The following is a 16,906-nucleotide window of genomic DNA, read 5'->3' as shown; positions in this document are numbered from 1 at the left end:
TAGTGTTTTAGTCATGAAGTCTTTACCCATGCCTACGTCCTGATTATAGTTTTAGGTCTTATGTTTAAGTCTTTAATCCATCTTGAGTTAATTTTTGTATAAGGTGTAAGGAAGGGGACCAGTTTCAGTTTTCTGCATATGGCTAGCCAATTTTCCCAACACCATTTATTAAATAGGGAATCCTTTCCCCATTGCTTGTTTTGGTCAGGTTTGTCAAAGATCAGATGGTTGTAGATGTGTGGTGTTATTTCTGAGGCCTTTGTTCTGTTTCACTGATCTATATGTCTGTTTTGGTACCAGTACCATGCTGTTTTGGTTACTCTAGTCTTGTAGTATAGTTTGAAGTCAGGTAGCGTGATGCCTCCAGCTTTGTTCTTTTTGCAAGAGATTAATTTTATAAGTTCAGACTTGCAGGTGTCATAACTTATAAGAATCGTCCATTTACTTACCATAAATGGACTTACAAGAAATTAATTTTATAAATTTAGACTTGTAGGTATCATAACTTACAAGAATCATTCATTTACTTATGGTGAAGTCAAGAGAACAATGAAGCTGCTTTAGTGAGCACTGAATTTTAACTTGGGTTCTGAATGGCAGTCCCCAGTCAAATGCCAGTTTCATTATCCAGGTTCCATCTGGTTTTAATTTTGTTTGCATAGAAAAGTCTGATTTGCATGGATAAGTAAATGTAGATAAGAATAGTTTACTAATACCTTGCAAGTTCAGGATACTCTTTAATTAAATTGATCCAGAAGCCTGAAAGATGAATAGGGGGAACTTTGGTCTCCAAGGAGAATCACACTGTTTAACAAATACTTTCATTCTTTATTACAATCTGCAAGACAGATGATAATGTGTGCTCACTCTTTTTATTACAATGCAGCCTGTTATGAATTCATTTGTTTTTGTATAACTGACTATTCCCATGTGATAAGAGCATGAGCCAACAGATGTGCCTGAGATTTACCTGGCATTTAACTGAACATACTGCAGGTGTGCTATAGCAGTATACTTGCTTGAATAATTTTAAGGCACCAGACAAGTACAGGCCTGAATTTTTAAAAAGAGAGTTCCAGTTTCCTTCAGAATCAGTGATATATTTATAAGATACTAATATAAGCTTAGAATTGGCAAAGGCAGCTTTATTCTGAGGTCCACAGAAAGATAATGTGACCACATTTGTCATCATCAGTGGACTAAAATTTCCAATAAAATTTGAATCTGTGGGAGTTTATTATAATCTCTAAAATCGTTAATGTATTATCTTAAAAACAAAATTGAATAATTTTTTTTTGCAGAGTTTTATAGCACTCAGAACCTTTTGGTTGCTCAGAACATAGCTTGAAAATCCAGATCTTTCACATGCTCCTCTAAGCTGTTTTTGTCTGCTAAGCAGTTAGGACTTCTGGAGGGGGCAGGAAGCTGTGCAGTCAAGTGACATCCTTTCTTTAGTTTTGTGTGTCCATGTGTGTACGCACGTGAATGCACTCTTGTATATCTACTAGGTGCAGTGAGAGTTGGCTTCAGGGAGACAGGGAAATGCGTGATTTTGGGGTCCCCAGCCTGAGCCTACTTTTCCTGGTAGTGTTCTTTGTTGTGGAATCTTTCTCATCACCTTTTATTGCATGGAAACTTAATCTATTCAGGTCCCAACTTTCAGGCTTCTTTGCTCTGACAAGGCCAATATGATAGACTAGTCTGAGTTAAAAGGTGGCAGTGAGGGAACCAGCTGTCCCTCCCTATTTTTGTATTGTCATTAAGTATCTCATGGCATTGAACACTTTCACCGCAAGTGGCTGCTTCAGGGGCACTGGCAGGTTGGGAGGGACATTGTGTTCTTAATAGTGCCTTTTGTGCCATTTAACTCCCACAGTAGAGAGACCCAGCCTTAAGCAATAAGACTGACCCTCCGTAGGACTGCTGCCAGTCTATATGTTGTCTTTGTGAAAATTGGAAAACAGTACCTTGTCGGAGTGGGGTAGCCCTGCACCAGAGAGTGTGGCCTGGCTAGTAAAAGGCAGGTTGGATTTCAGCCATCACTTTCTTACCACAGTTGGGCATTCTTGGCAGTGCCCAACCTGCCCAACCATGTGCTGTAGTCCTGATTCTACCTGCTATCTTCCAGCCAATTACAGTGGCTTTTTATTCTTTTGCATTACACAGATGTGTTCATTGTGGCTGCTTAATAGACATTTGAGTTGATCGATACACAGCGTTGACCAAATAGAGAGAATGGCACTTTGCAGGGTGTTTAGTTCCTGCTGTCCCCATAGCAGCAACGACCATCAGCGACCTGTTACCTTAAGGATTCTGTAGTTCATTCATTTATTAATTCAGCAGCTCCTTCTTAAGTACCTGTAGTGTAAAAGGAGACAGGGTACCAAGCTACAAAGAGCACCATCTTTGGAGTCAAATCTGGGTTTGAAGTTTGTCTTTTCTGTTGACTGTCTGTGTAATGTTTGGCAAAGTATTAAACTTTCTGAGCCTCATTTATTTGTTCATTTGCCCACTTACTCAACAAATATTTATTGAGCATTGCCCTTGGCTGGATGAAGATAAAAAAAAAGGAAGAACAGATGCAGTTCTTTCCCTCATCTCTAGTGAGGATGTGGACACAAAACAAATACATGGATCAACACGTAACAATTCTAGGCTGTCACAAGTGACCTGAGGAAAAGAAACAAGGATGTGCTAAAATTAATAGGAGCTGGAGGGTAGCGGGAAGGGACACAGGAGACCGGGCCAGAGAGACAGAGCTCTTTCTTTTTTTTTTGTTTGAGACGGAGTCTCACTCTGTCTCCCGGGCTGGAGTGCAGTGGCCAGATCTCAGCTCACTGCAAGCTCCGCCTCCCGGATTGATGCCATTCTCCTGCCTCAGCCTCCCGAGTAGCTGGGACTACAGGCGCCCGCCACCTCGCCCGGCTAGTTTTTTGTATTTTTTAGTAGAGACGGGGTTTCACCGTGTTAGCCAGGATGGTCTCGATCTCCTGACCTCGTGATCCGCCTGTCTCGGCCTCCCAAAGTGCTGGGAGCCACCGCGCCCGGCCAGAGCTCTTTTTTAATAGGGTTGTCAGGGAACACTTGTCAGAGGCGAGCACATAAGCAGACCCAAAGAATGGTGAGGAACTGGCGTGCAGAGAGCAGTCAAGGCTGAAGAGTCAGCTTGGACAAAGGTAGGAAGTAGTTGGTATATTTGAGGACATAAAAATATGGACTTGAGGCATAATGGAAGACAAGGTTGGAGACAGTGATGATAACAGTAGCAAGCACTTGTTTAGTTCCTGCTATGTCCAGATACTGTGCTGAGTGCCTTCGCATACATTAACTCTTTTAATGCTGACCAAAATACTACAGAGCACGTTTTATGATCATTGTTTTACAGATGAGGAAATTGAAGCACAGATGGGCTAAATAACTTACCCAGGATTTCCCAGCCGGCATGTGGTAGAGATGAGATTCAAACATATGTGTTCTGGTTCCAGACTCTGTGCTTATGTGTACTCTGCTGTAGTGCCAGTGAAGGCTGGGTCATGCCAGACCTCAGTTTCTTCATCAGTAAAATGGAACTAATATGTGGATTAAACAAAACGTGTATAGAATGGCAGCCATATCATATCATAAGCATTCATCAGGTGGACTGTATATCTAGTGGTGGTGGTAGTTGTGGTCAGCATTGTAGGAGAATACAGGGGTACATTAGGAGCTAACCCTCTAGGGAAGGACCGTGTATACTGATAATCGGTAATGTAAGGAGGACAGGGGTAAGGGCCCTGAGGAAAGTGTGTGCATGAACAGTGCTGCTACGGCTCTGAAGTGGGTCAGTTCATTCCACCTGGGCAGTGTGGAGCCACTTGGGGGTTGGGGGAGGGGATCCTGCTGTTGAGTATGGAAAAATGGGCAGGAGTCACATATACTGAGCAGGCAGGAGGAGCATTTCCTCTGCACCATCTGGTGAGCAAAGATCTAGTGTGTATTCAGAGCTGGAAAGTGGAGTCTGGGGACAATAGCACCGGCCACAGGAGAGAAGCAGGAACTGGAGTGAAGATAGGTTAGAGCCAGCACTCACTGGGGGCTTGATGCCATTCCGAAGCTTTGAATCTTTATGCATCAGGGAATGTGTGGTCCTGGGGTCCACAGCTCGGTTTAAGGATACATTTGGGTATCTTCCCAGCTTTCTGTGACTCTGGCTGAGCAGCAGAGAGGAATTTTGTTTTAGCTTTTATTTGATATGTTATCTGTCATCTACCTAAAGGGGCCTGCCCACCTCCTGGGTTCATGCAGAGGAGAGGTACCACTCTAGTAGGAAGCTTTATGACCCCACTTCTCCAGGCAGGTGGTTTTATAGGTGGTTGCAAATAACTGGCACAGGCGTGGAGCTAGATAGATCTGGGCTGTATAGTCTGGGCTTCAACAGCATTTGAACTTGGATCTTGTGTTTGGACCTCATTTAGTTCCCTGTAAAGTAGGGATTTATACCATGTCTCATTGTTGTATAAAGGTCAAATAAGTGCATGGCACTATGTGCCTGAAGAGCATGGTAAGTGCTCAAATGATGGTAGTCGAAATTACTAGATTGCATGGTGTGGAAGGCCCAGTTACCCACAGGAAGTCAGTTTAAATTGACTAATTGTCTTCTCCCATATTTTTGAGGTTAGGAAGCCTAATCAGTTGGCAGGACTCATTGGAGCCACATTGAGATGGATATTAAAGCCATTCCCAGGCTTTGTGGGACATCAGGCCATGATGTATACACAGTTTTCTTCTTCTTCTTTTATTTTTCCTTAAGGCTTTATTTTCTTAAAGCAGTTTTAGGTTTAGAGCAATTTTTTTTTTTTTTTTTGAGACAGAGTTTCCCTCTTGTCACCCAGGCTGGAGTATAATGGTACAATCTTGGTGCACTACAACCTCTGTCTCCTGGGTTCAAGCGATTCTCCTGCCTCAGCCTCTCCAAGTAGCTGGCATTACAGGTATGCGCCACTACATCCTGCTAATTTTTTGTATTTTTTTTTTTTAATTTTTATTAGAGATGGGGTTTCACTGTGTTGACCAGGCTGGTCTTGAACTCTTGACCTCAGGTGATCCACCCACCTCAGCCTCCCAAAGTGCTGGGATTACAGGCATGAGCTGCTGTGCCCAGCCTACAGCAAAATTAAGAGGAAGGTACAGATCTCACACATGCGTAACCTCCCTCATAACCAACATTTCCCACCAGAATGGTACATTTGTTGCACTTGGTGAACCTACACTGACATCGTTATCACCCCAAGTCCATAGTTTAGATTAGGGTCCACTCTTGGAGTTGTACATTCTATGGGTTTGGACAAATGTATGATGACATGTACCCACCATCATTGTATTGCACAGAATATTTTCACTGCCCTAGAAATCCTCTGTGCTTTGCCTGTTCAGCCCCTGCCCACCATGTGTATTTGCTGTCCTGAGTTTAGGTAATCATTATGGGGTTGGAATAATAGCATCCTGTGAAGTGTTTGCGGCTTTAAGTGAATGTCAGCAGTTCTACATTCCTGTCCAGTAGATGCTATCTTTCAATTTGCCGAAAATACTGATTCTGTTTTTCTGCTACTTCAGAACAAACAGAGGAATTTTAGAAGAACTACCATCCACTTCTTCAGACTCACTGATCACCTACTTAGAAGCCACACATAGTTCTAAGGTTGGTGCATGACATACAAAGACAGTAAGACCCTACTTGGCCTCATAGCAGAGCACAGCTGGGGCAGTGGGCCCTTGTTGTTTGTCTCTTTGATGCTGGGCTGGGTACCTTTGACATTTAGGAGGTCATGGCTAGGAATACTAGGAATCCTATAATGTGCACAGCAATAGTCCTGTGGATAGAAGAATTTTTCTGTAGCCTACATGACTTTCAAATGTCTCCCCAGACTTTCTTGCAGGGAGAAAGCCTGTTCGTAATTTTCTGAACCTAGAACCTGTAATTCCATTTTATGTAAAGGACTTTTTGCATTGTTTTGATATACCCTTAATTTTCTAGGAATGCCACTACTATGTAAATTGATACAATGTACTATATAAGATACTACACTATTTTGTTCGTAACTTTGCCAAAAGCTGTTTACCATTTTTATAAATCACTCACCAATGTTGGTGTGCATGTATTTGTGTCACCAAGAATAATATGCAAGATTCTGACTGCATTTATAGTTATTGCATTCAGAGTTGTTCTGTTGTGTTAGACTACTTCATTCTGTCTTCTGATGTACTCGTGACAGAGCAATTACTATTGAAATATATATTCTTACAGATTTCCTTACATTCTTTATTTATAGTGAGGACATTATATTATTTTGAAATTGTATATAGTTTATATTATTTTTGATGTTCATTTCAGGGTAGTAAAGGGGGAGCATTATGACATATATGTTTTAAAAAGCAGCAAGAGTCGGAATGGGAGGTGTTGGGAACCGTTGGTCTGATGCATTGGAACTGTATCAGTAAGACCTGGCAAAGTGTAGAGAAGTCTGTGGGGGAGAGTTTAAGCTTCATTTTGTTTTAAGTCATGGTATGTGTGGCCTTGATTCTAAACTCTGTCTTTGAATAAAGTTGTTTTTGTCTGGTGGTTTTGAAGTTTTAGAAAATGGGAGTATACAAGTAGATGTGAAGTGGTTACAGTGGTTTAGTCACAGCACCCTGGGCCTGAGAATCTTAGCTGGAGGGACTCTAATTTGTGACATAGTCACCACAGCCAACCAATGGGAATGTCCGCATGTGATCTGAACCAAAGTGGTTTTGGAGTATTTAAAAATGTGTGTTTAATAAGCTAAAATTATCTGTTAACTGTTCAAGGGTGATTTTTGTATTTTCAGGCATTCACGATTCTAATTAAATGGCATTGTGTAATCACTTGTGGTCGCAATGTAGTTTATAATGAGTTAGAATAATGAAGGGGTAGTGAGACTGGAAGTTAGAGACACAGATACCCATTCTGCTTAAGGTACCCTTAAACAGATAGGTGTTAGGACCAGCAAGTAGTGATCCCAGAAACACAATAAAATGTTTAATGAAGTGCTAATTATGTTGTGTCAGTCATTGTAGGCTGGAGTTGATGGAGCTAAGTAGTGGAGGAGGAGGTTGGATTGGGATGGGTCTTGAAGGGTAGAAAGTAGAATATTAGTAGAAAGAACCTGCAATTGTTTCCTACCCTGACTTTCCAGGTTATTATTATCTACAGAGTCACTTTGGCTTGTATTCCAAATTTACTTTTGTAGTAGCTAATAAGTATCTTTTTTATTTAGTACCTAATGCATGATTTCTACTGTGATTGGTCCTTGACAACAGTTAGATGAGAGCGAATTGATACTAGAGATGCAGAAATTTAAGGCTGAGAAGCTCAAGTGCCCAGGACCATACACAGCTCGTAAGTGGCAGAGCCAGGATTTAAACTCAAGTTTGACTCATGTCAAAGCCACTCCTTATGGTCTTTTCATATTTTTGCTCTAGAGATGGTGATCATGATTAGCTTGTTTACTTACCAACCATTTTCTATTCAGATTATAAAGCAGATCTCATTTGGCTGAAGACTTGGAAATTTAAGTGTTTGATATGTAATCTATGATTGAATTTAAATGAGGTATGGTTAGAAAGTTCCAGCCCAGTTAGTAATTTAGCACCTTAAAGCATTTGACAAGCATGGTTAACCAAAAACCTAAATCATATTAAATGTTTGAAGTGGTGAACAGGAGGGAAGATTTTTATATTGTTACTAGTCAGCTTTAAAAAAAATGTGTTTGTAAACTGAGAAGTCTAGGTATGTGACATTTATACTCCTGATGTTTGACTGGCTTTGGAAATTCCCACATTGTGACTTCTTGTAAGCTTGGCTGAATAAACTGACAGGGGATTCCAGCCTTGTATAATTAAAGGTGAGGATACAGAGTAAATCTCCCTACCTCCAAGTATTGTGTAGTTAATTGTAGCTACCAATGAAATTATCAGGTCAATGTGAAAAAAAACCTTGTTTTTATTTATACGGGGTACAGGGATGGTCTGGTTAGTTGTTCCCAAGTAACTAACTGGGGAGACCATTTAATAGTGTTTTTTTTTTTTTTTTTTTTCTTTTTTCCTCATAAGAACAATCAAATGAGGAAACTAATAGCACTGTGGGCTGCTTAGGGAATTTTTGTCCCTGAAAGAACTTCTGCAAACCCTGTGTCTCAGAAAGGATGACGGAATGTCTAAATGTCCATCTGTAGGGAGAAGATTCAAGTCCCTATGCTAATCTACTCTGCCTGTGCAACTCTGTGATTTGCGGCCGGTTACTTAATCTCTCTTTACTGTTGTTGACTCAAGTCATGCTATAGCTGGTTTTTCATATTCCAAGGACAGAGTTCAAGAATTATCTTCTTGGTTGGAAATGGAAAGAAGGTATATCTGGAGTCAAGTCCAAATGGGTAAGCCATCTCACTCTAGCAACTCACCGTACAAAGGGACTAAGAAGGGAATAGAGAAGCTGCAGTGTTTATAAAAGGTTGATCTACTCCCAGTAGTATAATCACAAAAATTTCTAAAAGGTTTTATTTCAACCACTTATTTTCTTATCCCTAGGTTACAAACCAGTTTGGTGAGAAGAGCTCAGTTTTTGGTTTTAGATGAGCTGAGTGCATGTCGCAGTTCAGCCACTTGCTAGCTGCATAGCTTTATGCAAGTCACTTAATTCTCTGAATCTCTGTTTCTTTATCTGTAAAGAATGTGATAACATCTTCCCTACACACTCTAGAAGGTCACTGGAAATCAGTTAATAGATGTGAAAGTGCTTTGTACACTTCAAAGGGCTGTCTAAATGTCTGTATGAGCCTGAAGGATAGTTGTTATGCATTCAGTTATCAGTAGTCTAGGCGGCTGTGCAGAAAGGGAGAGGCGAGGGAGTCATATTTTTGACAACTGACTTGGGGTTCTGTGATCCAAAGCCCAGAAATCCTCACTTAGATTTTTTTCCTAATGCAGCAGTCTTGTGCTGGATTTTGGAGTGTAGTAGAAACGTAAGCTATACTTATTAAAGGGGTTTGGCACTCTGTAATGTGGGATTACTGGCATAGAAGATGAAATGATAAAGGAACATCTCATCATATTCAGATGTGTGAGTCATGCACACTTATGAGTTACTTTGAAAAATGGAATTATAATAGAAATGGGCATGAGTTCAACTTATATTATTTTCCTCGGCTTTAGCAGTTTTCAGGTTAAAAGTCACTGGATACATTTAACTGAATTGGAAACTGTGTCTTTTATTTTCTCTACCAGTAGGATATTAGGGACAGTTTTGCGCTGGACCTCTTCCTGTATACTGCTTTGATATTAGGCAGTGATTCAGTAAGCAGGAATATATAGACTCCTATAACCCTGTTGGCCTTCAGGGAGCTTCATGCTCATTTATTCTGCCTGCCTGTTTTACAGTGGGGAAAACTGAGGGCCAGAAGGATTCCTTGAATTATCCAAGGCCCAAAGTTAGATTCTGGCAGAGGCAGGGTTTAGAACTCATTCAGTCCACACTATGCTGTCATCAGTGCTGGAGGAGAAATTTTCCACTGCCAGCATTAATTTAATTTTATTTAATTTTAGTTTAGTCTAGTCTAGTCTAGTCTTAGTTTAGTTTAAGACAGAGTCTTGCTCTGTCGCCCAGGCAGGAGTGCAGTGGCATGATCTCGGCTCATTCCAGTCTCTGCTTCCTAGGCTTAAGCAATTCTCTAGTAGTTCTCAGCCTCCCAAATAGCTGGGACTACAGGCACGTGCCTCCACACCCAGTTAATTTTTATGTTTTATGTAGAGATGGGGTCTCGCCATGTTGCCCAGGCTGGTCTTGAACTCTGGGCTCAAGTGATCCACCTGCCTTGGCCTCCCAAAATGCTCGGATTAGAGACGTGTGCCGCCACACCTGTCCCGTTTATTCCATTTAAATTACTGTTCATTTCATGTAAGCCACTTTTCCCTGTTTCCATCAATTTCAGATTTGGACATAATTTTCAAGGATTATCCTTAATGCTACACCTCCTCTTTATGCTTAAAAATGTTGTTTGATTCATTTAACCAGAAATGATCACCGTGATTTTTACCTTTCAATAGGGAGCTACTTTTTCATTAATTACTTGGGTCATATTTGTCACTTGATTCTTAGCACTTTTTTCTCTGATGTCATTTATTATTTATCAAGAAACACTTGAATTCTTACTCTATGTCAGGCCCTGTGCTTAGCAGGTGCTGGAGGTGGGAAGGCACTGAGTGATGGAAGGACCTCATCCAAGAACCTGACTCTGTCCTGAGAGGATCTAGTGTGTCTGTCAGGCCCCACTCCATTTGACTTAGGACCATTATTGTTTTTATAGTAGCTAATGGAAAGACTCATTAGGAAAAGTCATGCTTTTGTTCATTTCTGTTTTCAACCTAGCTAAGGAGACATACATTACAAGTAAATAATGGCACAAATTGGCACATGATGAAAGTCCAGGGGATTATTGCCTAGGTAGAATTTTAGAAAGTTGCTGCCATTCAGGATGGTCTTTAAAGAAGCACAATATTTGATTACTGGAGAGGATAAGGTAATTGATTTTTTTTTCAAGTTTGTTATTTATTAATAAGTGTAATCTCCACAATATATCAACATGATTTCATGTATCTAAAGGATAAATATTTCCTAGTTAAGTGGAAAATCGTGCACATAGCTTCTGGAAGATCTTCATTTTTTTTTTTTTTTTTTTTTGAGATGGAGTCTTGCTCTGCCGCCCAGGCTTGGAGGTGCAGTGGCGCTATCTTGGCTCACTGCAAGCTCCGCCTCCCGGGTTCACGCCATTCTCCTGCCTCAGCCTCCCGAGTAGCTGGGACGGCAGGCACCTGCCACCATGCCCGGCTAATTTTTTGTATTTTTTTTAGTAGAGACAGGGTTTCACCATGTTAGCCAGGATGGTCTCGATCTCCTGACCTCGTGATCTGCCCGCCTTGGCCTCCCAAAGTGCTGGGATTACAGGCGTGAGCCACCGCGCCCAGCCTGGAAGATCTTCATTCTAAGCATCCTTATAGTGAAACATTTCATTTAGAAGTCTGGACCTTCTTTCTTCATTTACTGCAATCCACATTCACTGAGTAGAACTTGTATCGCTGATTGGAACCCAGTTTATTCCAGGGCCCTGGGTCATTCTTTCTGGCCCAGCTGACATCTGGATTGAAATGCCAGATGCAAGACATACAGTGCTGCTCTGGTACTGCTAGCTCCATTAAATACAAAGAGGGGGATCAAACTCAGCTCCTTCTTGGCCTGACCAAGGACCTGGTGGAGCATGTTTTCAGCAAGGGCCTCTGATTTAAAAGGAGAGAATTAGCTTAGCTGCCAGGCCCTTGACTAAGCAGTATCTCAGAATAACGTAATTGAAAATTAATGAGTATCTACTTAGGGTCTTGAAATATATTTAATTTTCTGTGGAGGGGACTTTTTAAATTGAAAAACGTATCAGCATAGAGAAGACTATATAAACAGTATGTGTATAGTTAGAGAAAAATACCTATGTATCCACCATTCAGGTTAAGAAAGAGAACATTACTGGTGTCTTAGAAATCACCTGGTACTCCACTGCACTTCCCTCAGAGGTAACAGTCACCCTCACTTTGGTATCAATCATTTCCTTCCTACCGGTGTATATGTCCCCAAAGCAGGCATAAACCTCGGTATATAAGGAAAGGGCAGTGATGCCAAGATGAAGGCTCCCAGGAGAAGAGCTTCATGGTCTATGGTTGAATTCATTACCCCGGATCTGAACAGAAATTCTGGGTCAAGTCTGGATCGAGAGTTGAGAGGTTTCAGGGACCCTTTTGGGAAAGTCAGTGGAAAAGATCATGAATGAATTGTGGGAAACAGGGTTTTTCATAGTTGGGGGTGCCTGGAAGATTGCAGAGGGCCCAGCTGTTGGGAGCCTGGGAGGAGTGGAATCAAGAGGAATGGGCTCCTCCACCCTGGCTTATGTCCAGCTCTCAGGAATAGGCCAAATGGAATACTTCTGTGGGTTGAAATAGTCTTCTGCTGATTCAGGCAGCAAGACACTCTCAAGAATAGGCCAAATGGAATTCTTCTGTGGGGTGAAATAGTCTTCTGCTGATTCAGGCAGCAGGACACAGCGCGGGAACAGGAACTTCATCAGTACATGATTAAGAAAACCAAATTCCATTAGGAATTTGGTTCAGGCTCACCCAGGCATTCTGCCCTCGATGCAGTCTACAGGGATCTTGCCAGTGACAGCCCTCAACATAAGTATCTCTCAAGTTGCCCTGCTCACATGGGGACTGGTCATCCTCTGAGGCTTGCCACAGCTCTCGTGTTGAGACCGCTCTGTTCTGTGCTCCTGGGAATTCCCTTCACTTCCTCTTTGTTTGATCTTTATTTCCTGTGTTGGAGCCTGTCTCCTGTTATTTTCAGAAGGATACATAGCAGTATGTTTTTTGAGATCTTTGATGTCTAACTGTGTCTTGATTCTTCCTTCATAATTTGTTGATAATTTGGCTGGTTATAGACTTCTGGGTTGGAAGTTGTTTCCCTTCAGAATTTTGAAGGCGTTGGGTGGCTGTCTCTTTCCTCGGTGCAGCTCTTAAAAAGCCTGAGAATATTCTCAATCCTTGATCTTTTGAATGTAGCCTGTTTTATCCTCTTTTGGAAGCTTATAGACCCTTGTTTCCAATGTTCTGAAGTTTCCCAGGAATGACGCAGACAGGTCTTTTTCTCCATTGTTTTGATGGGCCTTTCCAACCTGGCAGCTGGTAGCCTTTGGTTCTGGGAAGTCTTTCTCAAATGGTTTTGCTGATGATTTTCTCCCCTCCACTTTCTCTGTCTTTTCTTTAGGAATTCAGACGTGTAACTATCTGGATTGCCCCTTTTAATTTTCTTATCTCTTTTCTCCTATTTTCAAACTGTTCTTTTCTAACCTATTTCCTAAACCTTTTTTTTTTTTTTGAGAAAGAGTTTCACTCTTGTCACCCAGGCTGGATGGAGTTCAGTAGCGGAATCTCGGCTCACTGAAACCTCTGCCTCCTGGTTCAAGTGATTCTCCCACCTCAGCCTCCTGAGTAGCTGGGACTACAGGTGCATGCCACCATGCCTGGCTAACTTTTGTATTTTTAGTAGAGACAGGGTTTCACCATGTTGGTCAGGGTGATCTCGAACTCCAGACCTCAAGAGATCCCCTTGCCTCAGCCTTCCAAAGTGCTGGGGTTACAGTCATGAGCCACTGCGCCTGGCCTTTCCTAAACATTATCTTCCAACCTTTCTAGCTTTTGAAAATTAAGGTATTATTTACCTACAGCAAAGCATATCAATCCTAAGTGTTTCTTTGGCTTAGTTTTGACAATCATATATGCTTGTGCAGTTACCATCCTAAACAAAATATAGAACATTTCTATCAACCTAGAAAATTCCGTAGGGCCCTTTCCCAGCTGTGTTTTCATTTCTGTTATCTTTTTAATATTCAAGAGCTCCTTTTTTCTCTGAAATGTTACTTTCAAAAATAAACATCTTATTCTTGATTCATAAATAAAAGGTATTCTTTTATCTTTCCGAAGACATTAATTTTTAAAGTTTTCTCTCTGCGTAATGTTTTCTCTGAGTTGCTTTTTTCTGTCTCCATGTCTGCATTAGAGGCTTTCCTCAGACATCTGTTTACCTTGGCTGTTTGTTTATGATTAAACTTGGAGGAAGGCTGAGCATGTGCCTGGGGCTGGTGACTTTGGACATCACTAAGAGTGAGCCATTAATTGGGAAACTCCCAACCTCTGTGTCTTTAGGTCAGTCCTGGTGAGATGGTCACATTCCTCAGAAGACAGTATTCAGTCCCTCACCTGGAGGGCTAGGGACTGGCTGCCAGCATTTCTGGAGCTGCAAGGAAGAGGGTGAAGGCTGTAGCATCCTGGCCCCCAGCACTCAGCATGTGTGCAGATGCCGTCTATCTGCGTGCACGGAGGTTCCCATGCTTTGCCTGGCATCTCTAGTTACAAGACCCTTTGTCTTAACCTTTCCAGAAACTAAACCTGTAGACGTGTGTTTCCTTATAATAAAATAGTCACTAGCCACATGGTAGCCACTTAAATTTAAATTAACATTTAATAAAATTAAGTCAGTTTCTCAGTTACACTAGCCATCTTTTAAGTGCCTGGTAACCACATGTGACTGGCTGCCGTGCTGGGTACGGCACAGATACAGAACATTTTGTGGACCATTTTACTGGACAGTGCTGGTCTAGACTTTTGCTGGGGCGGAGGAGTGACCAAGGGGATTCTTTTTCTCAAATGCCTTTCCCAGCCCTCTTTCTTCACCCCAGTTCTGCTGCTTCCTTCTGGTTCCTGTGACTTTGGAGACTTCTGTGGTATATGTTGATTTGGTTATCAACTTTTGCCGTTGTCAGCTTGGGATTCAGTATTTGTGGATTATTGATGTCATTTTTTTTTTTTTTTTTTACACATCCAACTACTTTCCAGTTTCCAAAGTTGTAGTTTTCTCCTCTTCTATTCCCCTTACATATTTGTGAATTTGGTTTTAAAAACATGCTGTATTTATCATACTACTTTATATATTTTAAAAATATCTACTACGTTTTAGTGGAGTTTCAGAAGGGAATGAAATTGGGTATTTGTGTTCAATCTGCCATTTTAGCTGGGAATCCTGCCTCGTTTACCTTCACAATCCTGTAAGGTATGTATGTGGTTATTCTCATTTTATAGTGAAGACAGGCAGGTAAAATAATTGACTCAAGGTCACATAGCTAGTAAGTGGGATTTGAAGTTGGGTCAGACTTAAAAAATCAGAGAGGTTTTTTATTGAATAGTGTTGTGCCTTATCTTGTATTGAGGAAAGACCCACCCATCACACATTCCCCACGTTGCAATACTATAGTTATAGTTGTATTTTAAATACCATGTGTTTGGCCGGGCACAGTGGCTCATGCCTGTAATCCCAGCACTTTGGGAGGCAGAGACGGGCGGATTACTTGAGGTCAGGAATTCAAGACCAGCCTGGCCAACATGGTGAAACCCCGTCTCTACTAAAAATACAGTTAGCCGGACATAGTGGTACATGCCTGTAATCCTAGCTACTCAGGAGACTGAGGCAAGAGAATCACTTGAACCCCAGAGGCGGAGGTTGCAGTGAGCTGAGATCACGCCACTGCAGTCCAGCCTGAGTGACAGATGAGACTCTGTCAAAAAAACAAAGCAAAACCATGTATTTGCCCAGATATTTCCCAGTTTTCCTTACAACCACTTAATAAAAGAGGTCAGCCTTGGATAGTTCTCAGAAAGGTTCTTTTCTCCTCAGCTGTTTATTTCATTGTTTTGAGACTTTACAACCTCTAAACGTTGTGTTAGCTTTCTCTTTAGCAATTCTCAAAGTGTTTAGAGTCAGAAGCATTCCATTGTTTAACTTAAACCTTTTATTTAAAGCATCTATGGTCATTCTGTCATATTAAAATTGTTCCCGTATCTGTCTCTTCATTTAAACCTCACTTTTCATAAGACAGTGAGTAGATTGTGTTTGTTTTTGAATCCCTAGTGCCTGGCCCCTTGTCTGAGGTAGGGGATTCATAAGTGTTTGGTTCAACATCATCTTTTATTTGGACCATTGCAAGTGCTTCCAAACTGCTGGTCTCTGCCTTCTGTCAGCTGCTGTCAAAATGACCTGACATTGGTCTTTCTCAAAATCAACATTCACTGGCCTCCTCTAACCTGCACTGTAGAGTCCTGGCTACTCAGCATGGTCTAGAGGGTTGACCACACCTGCCTCTCCTCACTGCTGTAGCCCCATGTCTGGCCACTCACCCCCCAGCGTACCCTCCCGTGCACCAATGTGCACTTCATGAAAGGACCTCTACATGCTCTCAGACTTGTGCCTTTACACATGCTCTTATTTTTGCCAGGAATGTGCTATCTCCAGTCCCACCTGCTTCTCTTATTTAATATCTGTTTTTCTGCAAATCCCAGCCCCAGGACATTCTCTGTGAAACTTCATCTGATCCACCCTTACATGGAGTTAGAGGATTATTTTTGCTCCCATATACTTTGTTTCAATTCCTTCCTTCCTTCCTCCTTCCCTCCCTCATGGAATCTCGCCATATGTGTTATTCTGCAGTTTGATTTTTCTCCTTAATACAAAGCTTATCATTTTGTAACTGTTGAATGGTCAGTTCCATTAGTATCTGGTTCATAGGAATTATTACCATTGTATGACCAATTTCTAGCACAGACGCTGGCACATTGTAGGCACACAAAAATTATTTACTGCATGAAATTGAGCCATGGTGTTGAGTGAGTCCATGGCAGTTCACTTGCGATTTATTGTCTTGGAATTCTGCTGTCAGTAGGGTGATCATATGTTCCACTATATGCCTATTCCTATTTTCCCAGCATAGTTATGAATAGTTCCTGATGTTTTAATACCTCCTAGTTTGTACAGTAAATTGTATATTCACCCCAGCCCGGGCAATAAGGCGAGACCTTGTCTCTACAAAAAAATACAAAAATTAGCCAGATGTGATGGGGTGTGCGCCTGTAGTCTCGGCTATTCTGGATGTTGAGGTGGGAGGATTCAGCATTGAACGGAGAGGCTGAGATTGCAGTGAGCCAAGATTGTGCCACTGCACTCCAGCTTGGGTGACAGAGTGAGACCTGTCTCAAAAAAATTTATATATAATTTTTATATGTATGTGGCCACCCTAGCAATCAAACACATCTAGGTGGAAGCTCATTTTACCATATCCAGTGGAACAGCTAGAGAATAAGAAATATTTGGGCTGTGTTGCATTTGAAACATTGAATCCAGTTTCTTTCCAACCAGCCAATCAGCAAAGCCCCAAATCACACACTGGAAAAGTTACCTTTGATGCATCTTCAAAGCCTAAATGTTTCA

The 16,906-nt window shown here is 41.5% G+C and overlaps 1 protein-coding gene and 1 pseudogene across 7 annotated transcripts in view; one reads left to right on the top strand and one right to left on the bottom strand.

Annotated features, from left to right (window-relative positions):
• The window catches only part of JAK1 (Janus kinase 1), a 133,520-nt gene that overhangs the window by 35,738 nt on the left and 80,876 nt on the right, over positions 1-16,906 (top strand). The window lies entirely within an intron of this gene.
• LOC117092036 lies at positions 11,063-11,308 on the bottom strand (annotated as a pseudogene).

Source organism: Trachypithecus francoisi, unplaced genomic scaffold (genome assembly GCF_009764315.1).
Source record: "Trachypithecus francoisi isolate TF-2019V2 unplaced genomic scaffold, Tfra_2.0 Lachesis_group12, whole genome shotgun sequence".
Taxonomy (NCBI): domain Eukaryota; kingdom Metazoa; phylum Chordata; class Mammalia; order Primates; family Cercopithecidae; genus Trachypithecus; species Trachypithecus francoisi.
The sequence above is the reverse complement of the archived record's forward strand: the minus strand, read 5'-3'. Positions and strand labels throughout refer to the sequence as shown.